At 39.1% G+C, this 17563-nt stretch overlaps 1 protein-coding gene across 4 annotated transcripts in view; it reads left to right on the plus strand.

Moving 5' to 3' along the window:
• The first annotated feature begins 778 nt into the window (after window positions 1-778).
• Window positions 779-17563, plus strand: part of DICER1 (dicer 1, ribonuclease III) — a 77004-nt gene continuing 60219 nt past the window's right edge. For 2 of the 4 annotated variants that reach the window (XM_053601736.1, XM_053601737.1), the window contains exons 1-2: window positions 1049-1094; window positions 17458-17544. The gene's annotated coding sequence lies outside the window, so the exon portion shown is untranslated. Of the gene's footprint in view, window positions 1095-17457; window positions 17545-17563 lie in introns of all 4 variants that reach the window. The other 2 variants (XM_053601734.1, XM_053601735.1) reach the window with 2 other exon arrangements.

The raw sequence follows: 17563 nt of genomic DNA on the forward strand, positions 1-17563 counted from the left end.
GTAGCTAAGTGCAACCATGTTTCAGTCTGCCTCTGACTATTAGGCAGAGTGAAACATGGTTGCTGTTAACATCTCACCTGGAATAAACCGGCCTATCAGTGATGTTCAGGAGAAAAGATATGTACATTTTGAGAAAAATTAAGACGATTTTAAGCCAGCCACTTACTTCACTTCCATCCATGTTTTAATTCATAGCTACAAGGTTCGGACCTGTGCAAAATGAACAATTTACATAAATAGGGCCACTGCCTATCCCAGGTGGTGGAGGGGCAGTGGATGTTTAATATTATTTCCGCAAATGCGGAGGCCCCTGCACCGTTAATTCAGTGTAAAGCAGACTTACGGAAAAGTCCTTTAAAAAGGGGAGGTAAGCGGTTTTAGGAGAGCTGAGCTCTCCGGGGAACGAACAATCACGGCCCTAGGGAGGGCCACGTTTAGGAGGCGGTGGGTACCGTAAGGTTCAACAATGTGGGCAGGCGAATTCCGAGAGCCGGGAGAGTCTGCCCAGCTTAGCCAGTACCCTGGCCACGGCGCGCCGGCTCCAGAGGGCTGCAAAGAACCCCTGCTTCAAGGCGTGGAACGCCAGGATCCGGTCCCAGCCGTGGGCCGCAAACACCGCCTCGGCCTTCGCAGCCGGCGTCGGCTGTCTCCCCGCTCCTGAGTGGCTGGAGGGCCGAAATTAACCTTTCACCGCCGCGCTCTGTCCAATCACAAGCTTGCTCTCATGCTGCCGCGGGGCGAGCTGAGCGCGGGGGGGCGGAGGCGCGGTGCGGGGCGGGTGGCATTCTTCAAGCGGCTGTGCGCCGTTGCCGCGGGCCGTGCGCGGGCTGCGGGCCAGCCGAGCGCTGCGCAGTCTTCGCAGGCGCCGGCGGGAGGGGTCGAGGCGGAGGCGGAGGCGGAGGCGCGGCGCGGCGCAGGCTGCTCCAGGCCCAGGTGAATGGAGTAACCTGACAGCGGGAACGAGGCGACGGCGACCGGCAGGAAATGGCGGCGGCGGCGGCGGCGCCGGGCGGCACCGGGAGGCCTGGGCTGTGACGCGCGCGCTGGAGTGGGGTCCGATGGTTCTCGAAGGCCCGCGGTACCCCGTGCTGCAGGTGAGGCGGGCTCCCGCGGAGCCGCTTTGTGTCCGGGGCTGGGAGCGGCTCCGTCCGGCCGCGTTCCCGCCTCCGCGCCGAGGCCTGCGTCCCGGCCGGGGCTGGAGCGCGCGTTAGGGCCTGGCGGGCGCTGGCAGATGGCGCGGTCTTGCCGGGCCTCGTCGTGCCCTGGCCGCGCGGCGCGGCCTGCGGCTCGGGCGTCTGCGGGGCCGGGCTGTGCCCCCGGCGCCTCCCAAGTCAGTCTTTGAAGAGAGTTTCTGCGGCTGCTCTGGCGCGGGCGGGGTATGCGGGTCCTTCCCCCGTGCCCGGTCCTCACTCCTTACCTCTCGGGCCTCGGGGAGAACAGAGATTTTGACAGGTGGGGCTACGCGCGCGAGGGAGGTGCAGAACTAGCCCAGGTGTAAACGCGTGCTTGGCGGCTCGGCAACATCCCGGACCCTGCTTTGGTGTTGGGGACGAAGCCTGGGCTGTCGGTGCTGCGGGGAGAGCGCAAGTCCTCCAGTCCCTCCTGGGAAGGATTGTGTGTGTTTATTGGCAGGTGACCTGGGCCTCAGGGGGCGGGTGGCCGAGGCCATCTTTTTGCCCCTCCTCTCAGATGTTTTTGTGCCGAAATGCCTGGAGCCTGCTAAGACGACTTTCTTACGGGTTTTTAATTTGGGGGAAATCAGTGTATGCTTTAAGTTAGCACATCAGATTTATGCAGATTGTCTGGAAAAGTTGAGCTGCCCGGATGGCTTTTCCTCAGGACAGAGCTAACAAACCTAGAGTGTCTTTAGGTTTTTGCAAATCTTCAGGATACTAGATAGTGGGGAGTCCTCAGTGCTTTTGTGAAGAGAGTTGTGGTTAAAGGCATACGTTACTGATGTACATGGTAAGCCTAAGTGGTCTTATGACTTTCAGGTTTTAAAAATCATTCATCTGATTAGAGTATAACTTGAAGTAATGCATCTGTTTTTGAATATTATGCATCTTTGCAATTCTGATGGTCAGTTGTCTTCGTGGTACTTGCTTTCAAGGGCACTATGGTTAGTGGAAAAGGGCTCAAGTTAAAGGTTCAGTAACTTGGAAAATATTGTTTAAAACATACTTCAAAAAAGTTTAAATTGAAAATGTATTGGTCAACATTAAATTTTCCAGAAAAAAATACCCGTCCTAATTAAATGCTCAAATAATTTGTTAAAAGATGAATTCTGGATGAGACTATAGCAAATAGTAATTTTTTCTGTTATTAATATCTAGGTTCTTGGATAATGTTTATTTTGCAGTGTTTTCTTTAAAGCTGCCTGTGGTACATGCATGTATGTATATACACACATATGCTTATACATATGTAGTGATTTCAGAACTTCATAGCATATTTTGTAAAACTTTATAAAAACTATTAAATATTTTTAGTAACAGATTTATCGATGTAGTCCATGGTATCAAATACTTTAAGAAAAGATGAATTAGCCAGTTTAATTTGGGGGAGAAAATACCTTTTTCTGTGATTATTTTAGTAAGGACTTGCTTTACTTTCTATGTTAGGGTCTCACTATGAGAGGTGAAGTTGTGACTGTTGTGTATGGCTGTGGCTATGTGTCTGAGTTGGTCAAATTGGGTGATTTTGTTATTGCTGGGCTTTATTGTCTTGGTTTCAGAAGGTATTTTGTTTTGATGCGACTCATTACTATTTGGCAGTGATTTTGTGGTGGTATCTAGTGGTGGTATGGTGGGTATTACAGTACTTGTGGTGCTACCTTTTGGGGAGGATGGTTTTTATGGCATCACATGTCTCTGCCCCTGACATGCAATGTGCTTGTTTTATTTGAGAAAGTGAATGTTTCATAGATATTCTCTGGTGGCCTTAACTCGCCATGGTTATGTTTCCACTTGTGGGAAGGAGATAAAAGAAACATTTTATTAAGTGCCTCCTTATTATGTTTCCACTTGTGTAGAGGAGATAAAAGAAACATTTTTTTAAGTGTCTCCATATGAAATATTTTAGCACATAAGGAGGCCCTTAATAAATAAGGAGCACTAATTGAGTGCATTCTCATTTAGTCCTCACTGTGACCTTGAGACAGACTCAAGATTGTCTTTATTTTACAGGCAAGACTCTGATAATTACCCTGAGTTATGAATCTAGAAGTGGCAGGAGAGCCAAGATTGAATCATAATTTAAATTCAAAATGCCTGCATTCATGTTCTTTGCATTGCATTGCTGTTCCTAGTGGATTGTAGGAGAAAAGTCTGCATAACACATAGTAAGTCCCGAGTTAATACTTGTGGAATGAATGAAGCTCTGACCTTAAATGTTCAGATTACTTTTGGTTATCTGAGTATTTCACTTTTTTCCAGCTGGGTGGTTAAATATACATAATATTTACCATTTTAATGAATTTTAAGTGTGTAATTAGAGCATTAAGTACTTTCACATTGTTTTGCAGTCACTATCAGTCTCTACAGTTTTTCCTTACCCAGCTGTAACTCTGTGCCCATTGAACACTAACTCTCTATTCTACCCTACCCCCAGTGCTAGGCACCCCATCCTACTTTTTATCTCTATGAATTTGACCACTCTAGGAAACTCATGTAAGTGGATTCAGACAGTATTTTGTGTTATTTTGTTATTTTGTGTCTGGCTTATTTCACCTAGTGTAGTTTCTTTAAAGTTCAGCCATATAGTAGATGTGTTAGAATTGCCTTGCTTTTCAAGGCTGAAAGATATTCTATTGTATATATAAACTACATTTTTCTTAGCCATCCATCGATGGCCACTCAGGTTGCTTCCATCTTTTGGCTACTGTGAATAATCCTATGGTGAACATATGTGTGTACCTATTTGAATCCTAGCTTTCCCTTCTATTGGATATATACCCAGAAGAGGTCAGATTGTTTCTTGATCTAAACACTAGGCTCAGAATTTATTGCAGCATGAGTTTTCTTGGGGTTCTTCCAACAATAGTAATTTCCTACAAACAGTTCTTTTGTGTCAGTAAAAGATTGTAATCATCTTGAAACCTAGGATTTACTCATTTTTATGATTTTGGTTCCTATCACAGTAGTGTCTGGCAAGTAGGTATTCAAATAACTGAAATCATTCAATTGATCAATATGGAGTGATGTGTTTTGTTGAATGCCAGAGGAAGATATCGGTAAGGTCTGTGTTTAAGTTGTGTAAATAGAGAGTTAGAACCAAGTGATTTATTTTGTTTGCTTGTGCTGTGCTTTTGGACACTTAAGAGCATAGCTCATTCTGAAACCCACTGTATGCAAATGTGTTATACTACTCTTATTCACAGGTTTCTTGGCAATATTTCCTCTGTTATGCACTTATGACTTGGCAAAGTAGATTGCAGTCTTCTCAGGCAGCATTGTTTCCTTGGTATTATACTTCCTTATCCTGTGGGGCTTGGACTTTTTCATTCTTAATTTCTAATTCTTTGACGTTAACCAAAGAAAGGTGCATGACAAAGCTGGTTTTCAATTCTAATTTCTGCTAAAGAGTCTTTAGTACATTATGTGCAGAGACAAGCATGATTTGATAATTCATAATCTGTCTACTTTAAAAAAGGGTTTGAGATGGTATTCGATGATATTGTAGATGGTATTGAAAACAATGGTAAAGTTTGGTTGAGGGTAGAGTGTGGAGGGAGAGAATTAGTTGAGAAGCTTAGGGCAAGCTTAACTCAGTGCCTGCACATAACTAAAGTTGGGATTGATTAATGAAAGGAAGTGTACCCATTGATCAGAGGAAGCATATTTTTTTCTTGTATGAAGAATAATTAATCATTTAGATTCTTAAGTAAAATAACATTAATTATTTAGGGAGAGAATGTTTTACATTTTACAAATGATAGAGATACATTTTTCACATGCCATTTTAGAGAAACTGGATAAAAGTCTAAGGCATAATATAAAAGCTTTATATAGGTGTACACCATTCCAGTGATTTGATTCCTTAGAGAATAGTTAATTTGCCTTTTATTGCCTTTTAGGTGGTATCCCTCAAATGACAGTTGCCTCATTCAGGCTTTTTTTTTTTTGAGACAGAGTCTCACTGCGTCATCCTCGGTAGAGTGCCATGGTGTCACAATTCACAGCAACCTCAAACTCTTGGGCTTAAGCGATTCTCTTGCCTCAGCCTTCCAAGTAGCTGGGACTATAGGTGCCCACCACAATGCCCGGCTATTTTTTGTTGCAGTTGCCATTGTTGTTTAGCTGGCCCAGGCCGGGTTTGAACCCACTAGCCTCGGTGTATGTGGCTGGTGTCGTCACCACTGTGCTACGGGCGCCGAGCCTCATTCAGACTTTTGACAGATGCCAAATAACAATTTATTCACTGCTCGGTGCCAGTAGCTCAGTGGTTAGGGCACCGGCCATATACCCTGGGGCTGGCGGGTTCAAGCCCAGCCTGGGCCTGCTAAACAATGACAACTACAATAATAATAATAATAATAAAATAGCCAGGCGTTGTGGCAGGTGCCTGTAGTCCCAGCTACTTGGGAGGCTGAGGTGAGAGAATCGCCTAAGCCCAAGAGTTTAAGGTTGCTGCACTCTATTGAGGGCGACATAGTGAGATTCTGTCTCAAAAAAAAAAAAAAAAATCTACTCAGGAGTGAACTCTCTCCAGGACAGTATAGGCATTCAATTCAAGATTTTTCAAATAGTAATCCTCTGCCAGTCTTTAGGAATGTGTGTTGGTCTAAAAAGTAGGACTAGTTGTAAGGTGGTGTATACTCAATAAATAAATGAATGCCGAGAGAAGAGCATTATTTTTGAGGCATTATCTGATGAAATTGAAATTTTCAGTCATGTAAGAAAGCCTTTGTTGAAATAAATGCTGTTTAAACAAATAAAGCCTCTGTTAAAATAAAGCCTTTGTTAAAATGGTTGTTCATCTAAAATTGTTAGTGAATTGTTGGTACTCCTCTGACATGTAGTTACTATGTTACACATTTTAAATAAGTGACTAAGAGAGTGCCCCAAAACATTGTCTAAGGATGTCTGTAAGACTGTTACTAGAAATAAGACATGGCAGGCTTACATTTGGCCTTAAGGTTTTAATAGTTGAGGCATTAAATGCTCTTGGCTGTGTTAAGATTTATAGACTACTAAGGATTAAGTCTTTCATGCATATTCATCACCAGACACGGTCCTTGCATATAGGAGGCACTCAGATTTGTTGAGTGAAAAAGGTAGTTTATACTATTTTTTGAAGTGTTCAGAAGCTAAAGGTCATTACTATTCTGATTTTGGATAAGTCATGTTACTTGGTCCTTCTTTATCTGGGAGGTACGTATGATTATGAGCATAGAAATACTGCAGGCTGAGCAAAAGTGTTAAAGAATCATGGAAGAAAAATGCCATTACAAATTGGGAGTTTTATTGGTATTGCAGACTTTCTCATTGTTGAAACAGGCTAACCTGTTTTGATAGTCCCTTTTCTAAGAGACAGCTCAATGTATGTGATAAAGTAGGTATTTTTAAAACACACTTGAAAAATCCATTTTTGAGGTTTAGACAATAAAAGCAGTTAACCATTTCTGCAGCATGAAACAGGGATAATTCTGTCTCAAAAAAAAAATCATTGAAGAGGCATTCAAATAGACATATCGAATCATCTGAGATAGTTTGTGACTCTAGGATATTTTTCTTCCCTTTTTCGTCACAGCCTTGGGAGCAAGGTTAAGATGATGACCCCACAACCTCTCTGCTTCTCATGTGTCCTGCTGCACAGCCATCACTGTAGGTCAGACCAGTTTATGGTATTGTAAGCTTTTTCCACTTTGCGAAATTAAATATTAATGTTTTATCATAGTATTGTAGGGAGGCTTAAAAGCAGGTGTTTGGTGTCACACAGGCTAAAATTCAAATTCTGAATCTTCCACTTTACAGCTGAGGAACACTGGCCATAGGGGAACCTCTCTGAGTCACAGCTTCCTTATCTGTAAACTGTTATAATAGTGTCTACCTTTTGAGGTTTGAGGAAACAAGGAATTTCTTAAACTTTCAGCCCAGTTCTGCCACATAAATAGCATTTGATAAAATTTTGGTAAAGTTAGTTTTCCTTTAAATATATGCTTTAGAGAAAATTTTGCTATATTAATGTGATTAGGTTATGCTTATTGTGATTTCCTCTCCTTCCAATTATTAATATTGAAATGTATGCCTCTTTTTTTAATGGAAGATAAAAAGTAAAAGAGCACTTGAAGGCAGTATTTCACAGACAAGTTTTCTATGAGCATTATCCATACTGGAAGAGTGAAAGCAGGTGTAATGATGCCTTAAATCTCTATCCCTAAGTAACCCATTATTCATCTCTTATCCTTGGAACTATACTTCAAACTAGCATAAGCTTTTTATGTATGTCATGTACTTGGTGTAGACCAATGATTCTTGCTCTTTGGAGACTCCTGATTTAATGAAAGGTATGAATCTTATCCCCAGAAAAACACATGCATACATACTTAGAATTTTACAAAAACTTATGGGAAGTACAAGGAACTACTTCAGAAGTCCATCTGTAGGTGTTTTATTTAGGCTGTGTTTGCACATACAAAGACAAGCACTGTAATAGGTTAACTTAGGAACAAGAAAATTCCAGATAACTTGAGGCAGACATGATTATGGAACTCGATGAACAGTGTAAAATAATCATGGTTAAGAAACCTGTGTTCTAGTTTGGCTTTATTTCTAACTAGCTGTGTGAGTAAGGGCAAATCCCTCTGGGCTTCCTAGACTTAGTTTTAATTTTTGTGGTGGTAAAATGAGAACTTTTACTGAGGAAAGCTTAACTAAGTCTCAAAGATATTTTATGGGTAGTAATCTTTGAAATACCTGTATCATTCAGAGATGTCTCCACTTCAAGGAGAGACTACATTTGTTGAGCAAAAGGAGATAATGGAATCATAAGATATTCTGAGCAGGAGACCTAAGATGAAAGAAAACCTTCCTAAATAAGGCTTGAAAACTTAAGTCAGATTTTGCCTTGACGGGACGGCAGGTTGAGTTTTTTCATCTTTCATTTTCACATTTGGTGCAGCTTAGTAAATATGTTTTAAAGAATGAGACTCTGACAGAAGCTTTTCGAGGTTTTGGTTCTGATCCATGTGGAGAAGAGCGCGTAACCCGTTGAGAGACCTCTGACTTGATTAATGAGGAAAGAAGTGTCAGATGGGCCTCTTTGTATTTTCATTTTAAAAGTTTATTCTATTTCATATGTAATACTGCACTAACATTACCCATTTTTTTCAGGGTCCTATATAGTACAGCTAAATATTGATAAGGAAAAAAATTCTCTAAATCTTTATATAGACTTGTTACTGTAGTAAACTCAAGTAATGTATTAATTATAGGTCAAACATAATTTTGAGTGTTTAAAGGATGGTGCTGAATTATGTTGATTAAAAATACATGAACAAATAATGGAACAATCTAAATTGACATTTAAAGGCAGGATGTAAGTAAAAATTAACATCACTGGAGTTAAGGCAAGCTGAAATTTCTGAATGCTATTAGTATCTTAACAGGAGTAATTTTTTATTGCTTATGTAATATATGGACTTAGTTTCCAGCTCTTCTTCAATAAAATATATGAAATAAGGCATTGCCAAAAAGTGCTTTGCTTTTGGGATATGTTTATAAAAAAAAAAGTTTTCATTGACATGACACACTTTTGAAAGAGGATATTATTTTACAGAGACTGTAGTACTAAGTCTTTGTAAATCCCTAGCTTTTTTGTTGCTGAAAATTAGGATTCCAGGATGTTTTTTTTTAAATATGAGTAGAGTCCATACTCTACTCAAGAGTATGGAAATAATTTTCTTAAATTCTTTTTAGCATAGTTTAGTGTCTTGGTTGTTAAAATATATATCGTGTAGGGTGGCGCCTATGGCTCAAAGGAGTAGGGCACCCGCCCCATATGCTGAAGGTGGCGGGCTCAAACCCAGCCCCGGCCAAAAACTGCAAAAATAAAAAAATAAATATATATATATATATATATATATATGTGTGTGTATGTGTATATATATATATATATACACACACACATATGTGTATATATAGTGTGTGTACATACATATTTTTATATATAATAGATATAAAATACATTAAAATATAATGTATGATATATAAAATAAATACATCACGTTTAGACATTTGTTTATGAAATCTCTATATTGTCTAAGCAGTAAATGTCCTGGCAGATGCTATATTGTCTGAAGAAAAAGTTACACAAGTACCGTCTAGTTTCTATAATATCAATTTACCTAGTTTATTTCATTATTTGTCAGCCCCCTTTTTGACACTCTTAAAGTAGCACTCTTCATTTCACATTAAATGGATTCAGTCAGAGATTGTGCATTGCATTAGATGTCAGCTTTCTTTTAATCTGGAAGAATTTCTCAGCTTTTGTCTTTTTTGATAATTGACATTTTTGAAGAGTACGTGGCCAGTTTTGTAAAATGAACCTCTGATTAGGTTGTTTTGTATGTTACGACTTGATTCAGGTTTTATACTTTTAGCAGGGAAATTACATGAGGTATATGTTGTCACTTTATCCTGATTGTTTTTTTTAAGAGACAGAGTCTTTGTCATGCAGGCTGGATTGCAGCAGCATGATCATAGCTCACTGGAATCCTGAAATTCCTGGACTCAAGTGATCTTCCTACCTCAGCTTCCCAAGTAGTTGAGACAATAGGCTAGAGGCACATGCCACCACGCTTAAGCTAATTAAAAAAAACTTTTTTTAGAGACAGGGTCTCTGTTTACTAGGCTCTGAAACCTTGACTTGAGAGATCCTCCCACCTCAACTTCCCGTAGGGCAGGAATTACAGGCTCTAGCTAGCATGCTTGCCCAAATATTGAGGATCTTAACTTTGTCACTTGGGTGAAGGTGATATCTGCCAGGTTTTTAGGTTTTCCACTATATTAAAATACCAGTTTCCATTTGTAATTAGTCTGTATCTGTGCAGATATACTTTGAGATTATATAAATATTCTTTTGTAATTGTCACCCCGTGGTTTTGGCATCCATTAATGATTCTTGCTGGAATTACTAATGTGGTGGTTAAAAATGGTGACTATTCTGTCATTCTTCTGTGTTTATTAGTTGACATTGAATAGTTTTACCTGAATTTTAAACATAACAAAATGAGATTTCTAAAATGGAAAATTAAAGTTGAGAAATATTGTCTGAGCCTTTGGTTTTCCCAGTCACACCTGTAAATTTTAATAAGAACTTCAAATTGTTCTTGAAACATTTTCAAGGTTAGACTCAGATTAGTTGGAGTTATGAGAGAATTTTGTAGTGATTGGCAATTATTTATCTGAGAAGGACTAAGATGGGTATAGTTGGATGATAGCAAGGTTAATATTGTAAAAACTGATGCCTCTAGCTCTGAAAATTTCTATTTAGCCTTGAATTCTTTTGGGGGGCTTGGGGTGCCAAGTATGGGGGCATTACGTTTGTTAAAATAATTTGAGTTGTTTAAAGTATTTTATTTATTTTAGTAGAAATGGGTTTTGCTGTGTTGGTCAAGCTGATCTCGAACTTCTGGCCTGAAGCCATCAACCCACCTTAGCCTCCTGTAGAAAGTAATCTGACTTGAAGAGCTGGGTGCAGTGATTCACTCCTGTAATCCTCACTATTTGGGAGACTGAGGCAGGAGGATTGCTTGAGGCCAGGAGTTTGAGACTAGCTTAAGCAACAGAGCAAGACCCTGTCTCTCAAGAAAAAAAAAAAAATGAAAGTGTCTAACAAGAGTTTATATTTGACCTACAAAAAGCTGTTTTTGACTCAATAGATGTTAATTTAAGGTTAGACTAATAGGCTTGTTCTCAACTTAGAATTAATCAATGAAAATGTATTTATGAATATTTCTTCTCCTACATTCGAAACTACCTATTATGAATTTACAGTAAGATGAAAACCAAACAACTTAAATCACAAATTATGATATATAATATGAATATGATTGTAAGTAGAGTTTGCAGTTATCTCTTCTTTCAAAGATCTTTTGAGGTAAATGTCAATGACAGCTAATATGGGGCAGTAATGTAACTGCATACTTACTTGGTTGGTATAGACAGCCTGTGTGCACTGAATGAGAGGAAGTCAAGTGGTGGAAGCTTTCAGGGAATTCTTAAGAGTGGAGTGTGTGAGTAGTGGGGGCCGAGGGGAAGAAGCACATCTGTTGGTACACACTTGGTTTGGTGAAAGTGTGCAGAAGTTGTGCAGAAGTTCTGATGTGGTGCTTTACCGCCTATCTGGAACTTTTAATACATTTGCTTTCCTGTTTCAAGATTTATTTAACATCCATCTTTTTTTTTTTTTTTGAGACAGAGCCACAAGCTGTCGCCCTAGGTAGTACTGTGGCATCACAGCTCACAGCAACCTCCAACTCCTGGGCTCAAGCTATTTTCCTGCCTCCGCCTCCCAAGTAGCTGGGACTCCAGGCACCCACCACAACACCCAGCTATTTTTTGGTTGCAGTCGTCATTGTGGTTTGGCGGGTCTGGGCTCCATCCCAGCAACATCAACACCTCCAGGGCTAAGGCGGCAGGTCGTGGTGCCACCTTGTCCTGCATCAACAGCTCACAGCAAACTCTTGGGCTAAAAGTGATCCTCTTGCCTCAGCCTCCTCAGTAGATGTGACTATAGGGATGTGCCACTGTGGCTGGCTACTTTTTCTATTTTAGCAAAGATATCTCATTCTTGCTCAGGCTGGTCTGAACTCCTAAACTCAAGCAGTCCACCTGCATGGGCCTCCCAGAGTGCTAGGATTACAGGTGTCTGCCATTTTGCCTGGCCTTAGAGATACTTCTTATGTGGAGATTTTGGTGGAATTTGGTAAAATGGTATTTGACTTGTGTTCAACTTCAATTTTGGAGAAATCTAATTTTAGGTATGATTATATTGAAATCTAAACATAATACATTTATGTTACATATTTAAAGAAACTCAGAAATTTGTTTTGTTTATAGGGTAGTGCATGAAATGAAGACCAATGAATTTGTGGTTTAAATTATATAAGTGCTGCGATATTTGGCCTGCCACTCCTTTTTAGGGCACCCAAGTCCTGAAATCCTCAGACTCTCTAGCTAGAACGTTGTCTTTTTGTATGGTAATGGTGACTGATGGCTGGCAGCCCTAAGTAGCTTCAGGATTTGGGGCTGGTCACCTGAAAGACTAAGGTAGGATTAGAGGATTGGGATTTACAGGGCTGAAGGTTAAGTTGATCCTCAGTGGTCAGTGGCATAATCGGTTATGCTACATAATGAAGCCTGGGGGACTGGGTCTGGGAACCTCAAGTTGTTGAATGTGTGGAGGTTTTACACAGTGACTTGCCCAAGGAGGGCATAGACTCAGGGGGGTAAGCTCCATACTCCTCCCCCTGTATCTTGCCCTATGCATCTCATCATCTGTATCCTTTGCAATTACCTTTATAGTAAACTGGTAAACGCAGGTTTCCTTGAGTTCTATGAGCTGCTTTAGGAAGTTAATTAAACAGGAGGAGAGAGGTATGAGAACCCCAGTTAGTGGCACAAGCAAAATAACTTGGGGCTTGTAATTGGCATTGAAGTTGAAGACTGACCCCTCAATCTGTGGGGTCTGATACTATCTCTAGGCAGGTAGTAGTGAATTGAATTAGAAGATAACCAGCTACAGAGTTGATTGATGTAAAGACACCCACACACAATTGGTCACAGAAGTATTCTATGTTGTGTTAGAGTGGGGGAAAAATAGTTCATTGGGTTTTGTTGTTGTTGTTTGTTTGTTTTTTACTCAGATAATTGGAGTAAATTTTACAACATTTAGTGGCTTAAGAGGGAAGGACAGTTTCTTAAATATTACTTAAACCAGGATTTTATGTCTGTAAGCTAGTGTCTTCACACCAGTTATCCTCCATTTGAACGTTTTCTACTTCTAAAAGGAATATATGTTCAAATTACATGGAACTTTAAAATACAGAAAAGTTTAAAATAAAAAGAATTTGCTCCTTGTAGTAATCCTATCATCAGTTTTGGGGTGTATTTTCTTTCTTCCTCTCTCCCTCCCTCCTTTCTCTCTCCCTAGTTCTGTACCTCACTTCTTCCTTTTTCTTTCCTTAGTTTTTAACTAAGACATAATCATGGTTTTAGTGTAAATCAGAATATTCCACTTTTTTCATTTAATGCCATAATGTAAGCATTTTTGTTCATTATGAATTCCCTTCACTTTAAATGGCTGAATTTGATTGCATCATGTAAAATGAACCATGGTTGAGAAAACTATTCCCTCGTTCATTGTTACACATGTAGAGGGGGGCATTTCTTTGCTATTATTATTATATTATACATTAATATAAATGGCAAAGGGATCATTTGTGTATGAACTTTTTTATGTGTGGTATTGTAGGCTAGATTAACGTGCAGGGATTTTTAAATTAATAGTGATAGATATGACAAAAATAGAAATGTAAATATTTCTCTTGGGCATTTTTTTCCTCTCTTTCTCTCTTTTTTTTTTTTACTGAGACAGAGTCTCACTCTGTCACCCTGGTTAGAGTGCTGTAGTGTCAAAGCTTGCAGCAACCTCCCAAGTAGCTAGGACTACAGGTGCCCAGCCACAATGCCCAGCTAGTTTTTCTGTGTTTAGTAGAGCTGGAGTCTCTCTCTTGCTCAGGCTGGTCTGGAACTCCTGAACTCAAGCAATCCACTAGCCTGGGCCTCTCAGAGTTCTAGGATTACAGGCTTGAGCTACCTTGCCTGGCTACAAATCTATTAATTTTATTTCATATTATGTACCATATTTTGTGATTTAATTTTATTTGGTTTTATCTTAACATTCATAATTACTAGGTTGTTTGGTATGTAGGGGAGGAGGACTTTTTCTCTACCCTCTTAGGTTCTATCACTGAGGTCTGTGAATTAAATTGACAACAGATATATTAACAGGAGAAAAAAGGCTTACAAATTGTATTGATGTTGATATTTTTATGTGGGAAGGCTAGGCAGTGCAGGATGGCTCCAAAGAAAAGAAGCAAAACTGCAAAGAAACACTTAGATTACAAGCTCATATATCATCCTAACAAAGAAATGACAAAGGAAAGGGGTTTGGACTTTCTAGGGCTGATAAATTGTGGGAAGGTGACTAGGCAGTAGTTACCATTGAGGAAACTTATGTAGGAAAGAGTTATTTAATAAAGTTTTTGGTGCCTTTCTGTCTGCTGTGATAAAGGCTATTCTCTTTCTGATATATAAGGAGGGGGGATTTATGCCTTACTTTTAGGTAGAAAGCAGGAGGGCAGAGAACTTTAACTGAATCTGTTGATTCTTAATTGTTTTCAGCTCAAAATAATCAGTATAGGAAAGTGGTATATTGGAGGATGGCGTGTCCTGATCCCCTTCAGGAGTTTGTGGTTTTTTCAAGTTAATTTTGCTGAAACTGCTACATAAAATCTTGTGTACTTTAAATTTATATGGGAATGAATTTTCTATGCTGAATCTTAGGATTTATAAGACATTTTAGGTTTTATTTAAAGGGTTCCTTTAAATTTCGAGAGTTCAAGAGTTATTTGTAAACACTGGTTCTAAGCAGAAGTCATAGTGTGATTTTTAAAAACTACCATTTATTGAGCATTTTCTGTGTTCTGAACACTTAATTTTCTCTCTACCAACCTTTAGATCTCCTGAGGAAGGAGGATTGCATGAGGGTAAGAGTTAGAGACCAGACTGGGCAACATAGTGAGACCCCAGCTCTACAAAAAATAATAAAGTTTAGCTGGGCATGATGGCAGTGCCAATAGTCCCAGCTACTTAAGAGGCTGAGGTGGGAGAATCACTTGAGCCTGGGAGTTTGAGGCTGCATTGAGCTGTGATCACACTACTGCTGTCTAGCCTGGGTGACAGAGTGCAACCCTGTCTCTAAAAATCTTTAAAAAAAAGAAAAGAAAAAGAAGAGAGATGCTTTCTACATGTCCAGTTGCCTTACTAGGGGCCTCTGACATAGGAAGGTATTCAGTGACTGTATATTACTACTGAGGCAAGAGCATCAGCATGACTTATGATGGTAGCTAAAAACATCAGCTATCATCTGTAAAAGGGGGGTGGGGTGGGATTACCTTTAAACATCTTGGGTCCTTTCTGTGTGTGGATTCATTTTCAGTGTAGCTAAGTATTTGCCTACTTAGCTCCATCTTCATTTTTAAAATTCCTTTCAGTGTAATTGGATGGCATATTTTAGGATTTCTCCAGTATGTAAATTCTAAGAATGAATTTTGCTATTTGGCATGAACACTATTTGAAAAATGGGCTATGTTTAAAATATAAAAAAGCCAATGTTGGGGAAATATAATTAACAAAATCTGTCAACCCAGAATGGAGAAAGAAAACAGTTTTATAGTTGAATAAGTATTATATCAGACTGCTTTGCACATCACACAGGCAGTCACTAAACTGTTAGCAAAGACAAAGGAAGTCATACTCTTTTCTATAGCTAAGTGGTTACAGTCCATAACATCCATGTTTTAAAGATAAAATTGTAAATTTTCTGTTATAACTAGAGATAGGTTTTGCAATTTGCAGTCAGGTGACAAATTAGGAAACTGGGAGTTGGGTATTATCTCCCTTGATTACATTTCAGAGGCGTCTGTCAGATTTTTTAGGAATTATCAAGTTTTAAGACGAGGGGTTTAGATTTACATAGATTGAAAGGGAAGGAGAAAAAAATTCAGAGAAAGAAAAGAGGAGAAGGAGTCTTTCTCACTTTGTTTTCAACTGGGAGAATTATGCCTCTTATTTTTAATTTGTATTTGCCCTCAAGCCAACAGTCATATAAACTGTAATTTTCTATCTATACATGACTCAGGCTTGCTTGCAGTTAAAAATGCCTGGGATCTCTCATGGCACTTTTGTTTCTGGGAACTTAAAGTCCTTCAGAACTTTTAGTTTTCTCTGTTATCTTTGCAGTATTTTTGATAGTTTTAATGTTAAAATATTTATAATAGTATTTTGTTTTCTCTTATATCCCTAAGACTTTATGGAAATTGTGCATTTGGGGCTTTTGTGAGAAGAGGAATGGAATCTGAACAGTGATATTTGTAAAGTAAATATATTGGAATCTCTGACACATGATAAAATGGATGAGTTGGGAGTTTTCTGTTACCAATTTTGAATATTCACACCAGGAAGCTGTAGGTGCTCTCTTTACTGACTTTGGAAGGATATAGCCTTAAAACTGCATTTAGATGCTAAATGTGGGTTAAGTTTGCTGGTTTGTATCAAGACTTGGTGAAGTACCTTTTCTTTTTCTTTTTTCTTTTCTTTTTTTTTTTTTTTTTGAGGCAGAGTCTCACCATGTTGTCCTGGGTAGAGTGCCATGTCATCACTCACAGCAACCTCAAACTCTTTGTGCTTAAGTGATTCTCTTGACTCAGCCTCCCAAGTAGCTGGGACTACAGGTGCCTGCCACAATGCCCAGCTATTTTTTGATTATAGTTGTCGTTGTTTGGCAGACCCTGGCTAGATTTGACCCACCAGCTCTGTGGTGCCCTAGCCCCTGAGCTACTGTCGCCGAGCCTTGATAGAGTGTCTTGAATGTAGTGTATCTACTTAAGACTGTTATCTTAAAGAGTTATCTTAAAGGAGTCTATGAAACAGGATTTTACAGGTTTGTAATTTAAATCGTGATCAATTAAAATTAGAAAATGACTTGTTGGTTTTGTGTTGTCAGCATAAAGGTTGCCATAGAACTAGGCGTTACCTTTCGACTGTATGTAGAGAACTGTTTAGGGGAATAATTTGGATAACATAGAAATATGTTACTTTTGTATATGTAACTATTACTTATGTAATAGTTCAGTTGCATTGAACTTTAAAGAATTATTAATCTGTTAATTTGGTTATGATGTTACCAGAAAAGAAGTGAATCTGAATCAGGAACAATAGAGAATGTGATGCTGTGTGTGGTTTTTCATCTTATTAGGTAGCAGTGTAGAGTGGAATTAGAAATCAAAGGAAGTCTGAGGTAGCCTGAGAAAACACAGGCTTTGACATGTTGAGAGAGAGGATGGTATCTTTATGTAAAGCGTGATACCTTAGGGTTTGAAGTGTTTTTAATGTCAAATTTTACTGTGGGAAAATGCCAAGTGTTCTCTGTCATATCTAACTGGATTGTACTAGTAAGTTTTTTCTTTTCAGTTGTGTAAGAACATAATATACTAATTTTAAAAGGCAGCTCTTACATGCATTTCCTTTGTCTCCCAAGAGATAAATTACTTTATGAGGAATCTTATTCTGATAAGTTGAGTATGAAAATTTTGTCAAGTAACAAATTTCTTAAAGTTGTTTTTTAAAAATGAGTTATCTCTTCTAAAATATTCTCTCTGGTTGCTTTTAGGTTACCTAGGGTATGAAATTAATACAGACTTGGAAAAAATAATACAGACTTGGAAACTCTGAAAGAACTTAGAATCAGCATTTTGAGGTAAATATGTACATACTAA

This window comes from Nycticebus coucang, chromosome 9 (genome assembly GCF_027406575.1).
Source record: "Nycticebus coucang isolate mNycCou1 chromosome 9, mNycCou1.pri, whole genome shotgun sequence".
NCBI classification, from domain to species: Eukaryota; Metazoa; Chordata; class Mammalia; order Primates; family Lorisidae; genus Nycticebus; species Nycticebus coucang.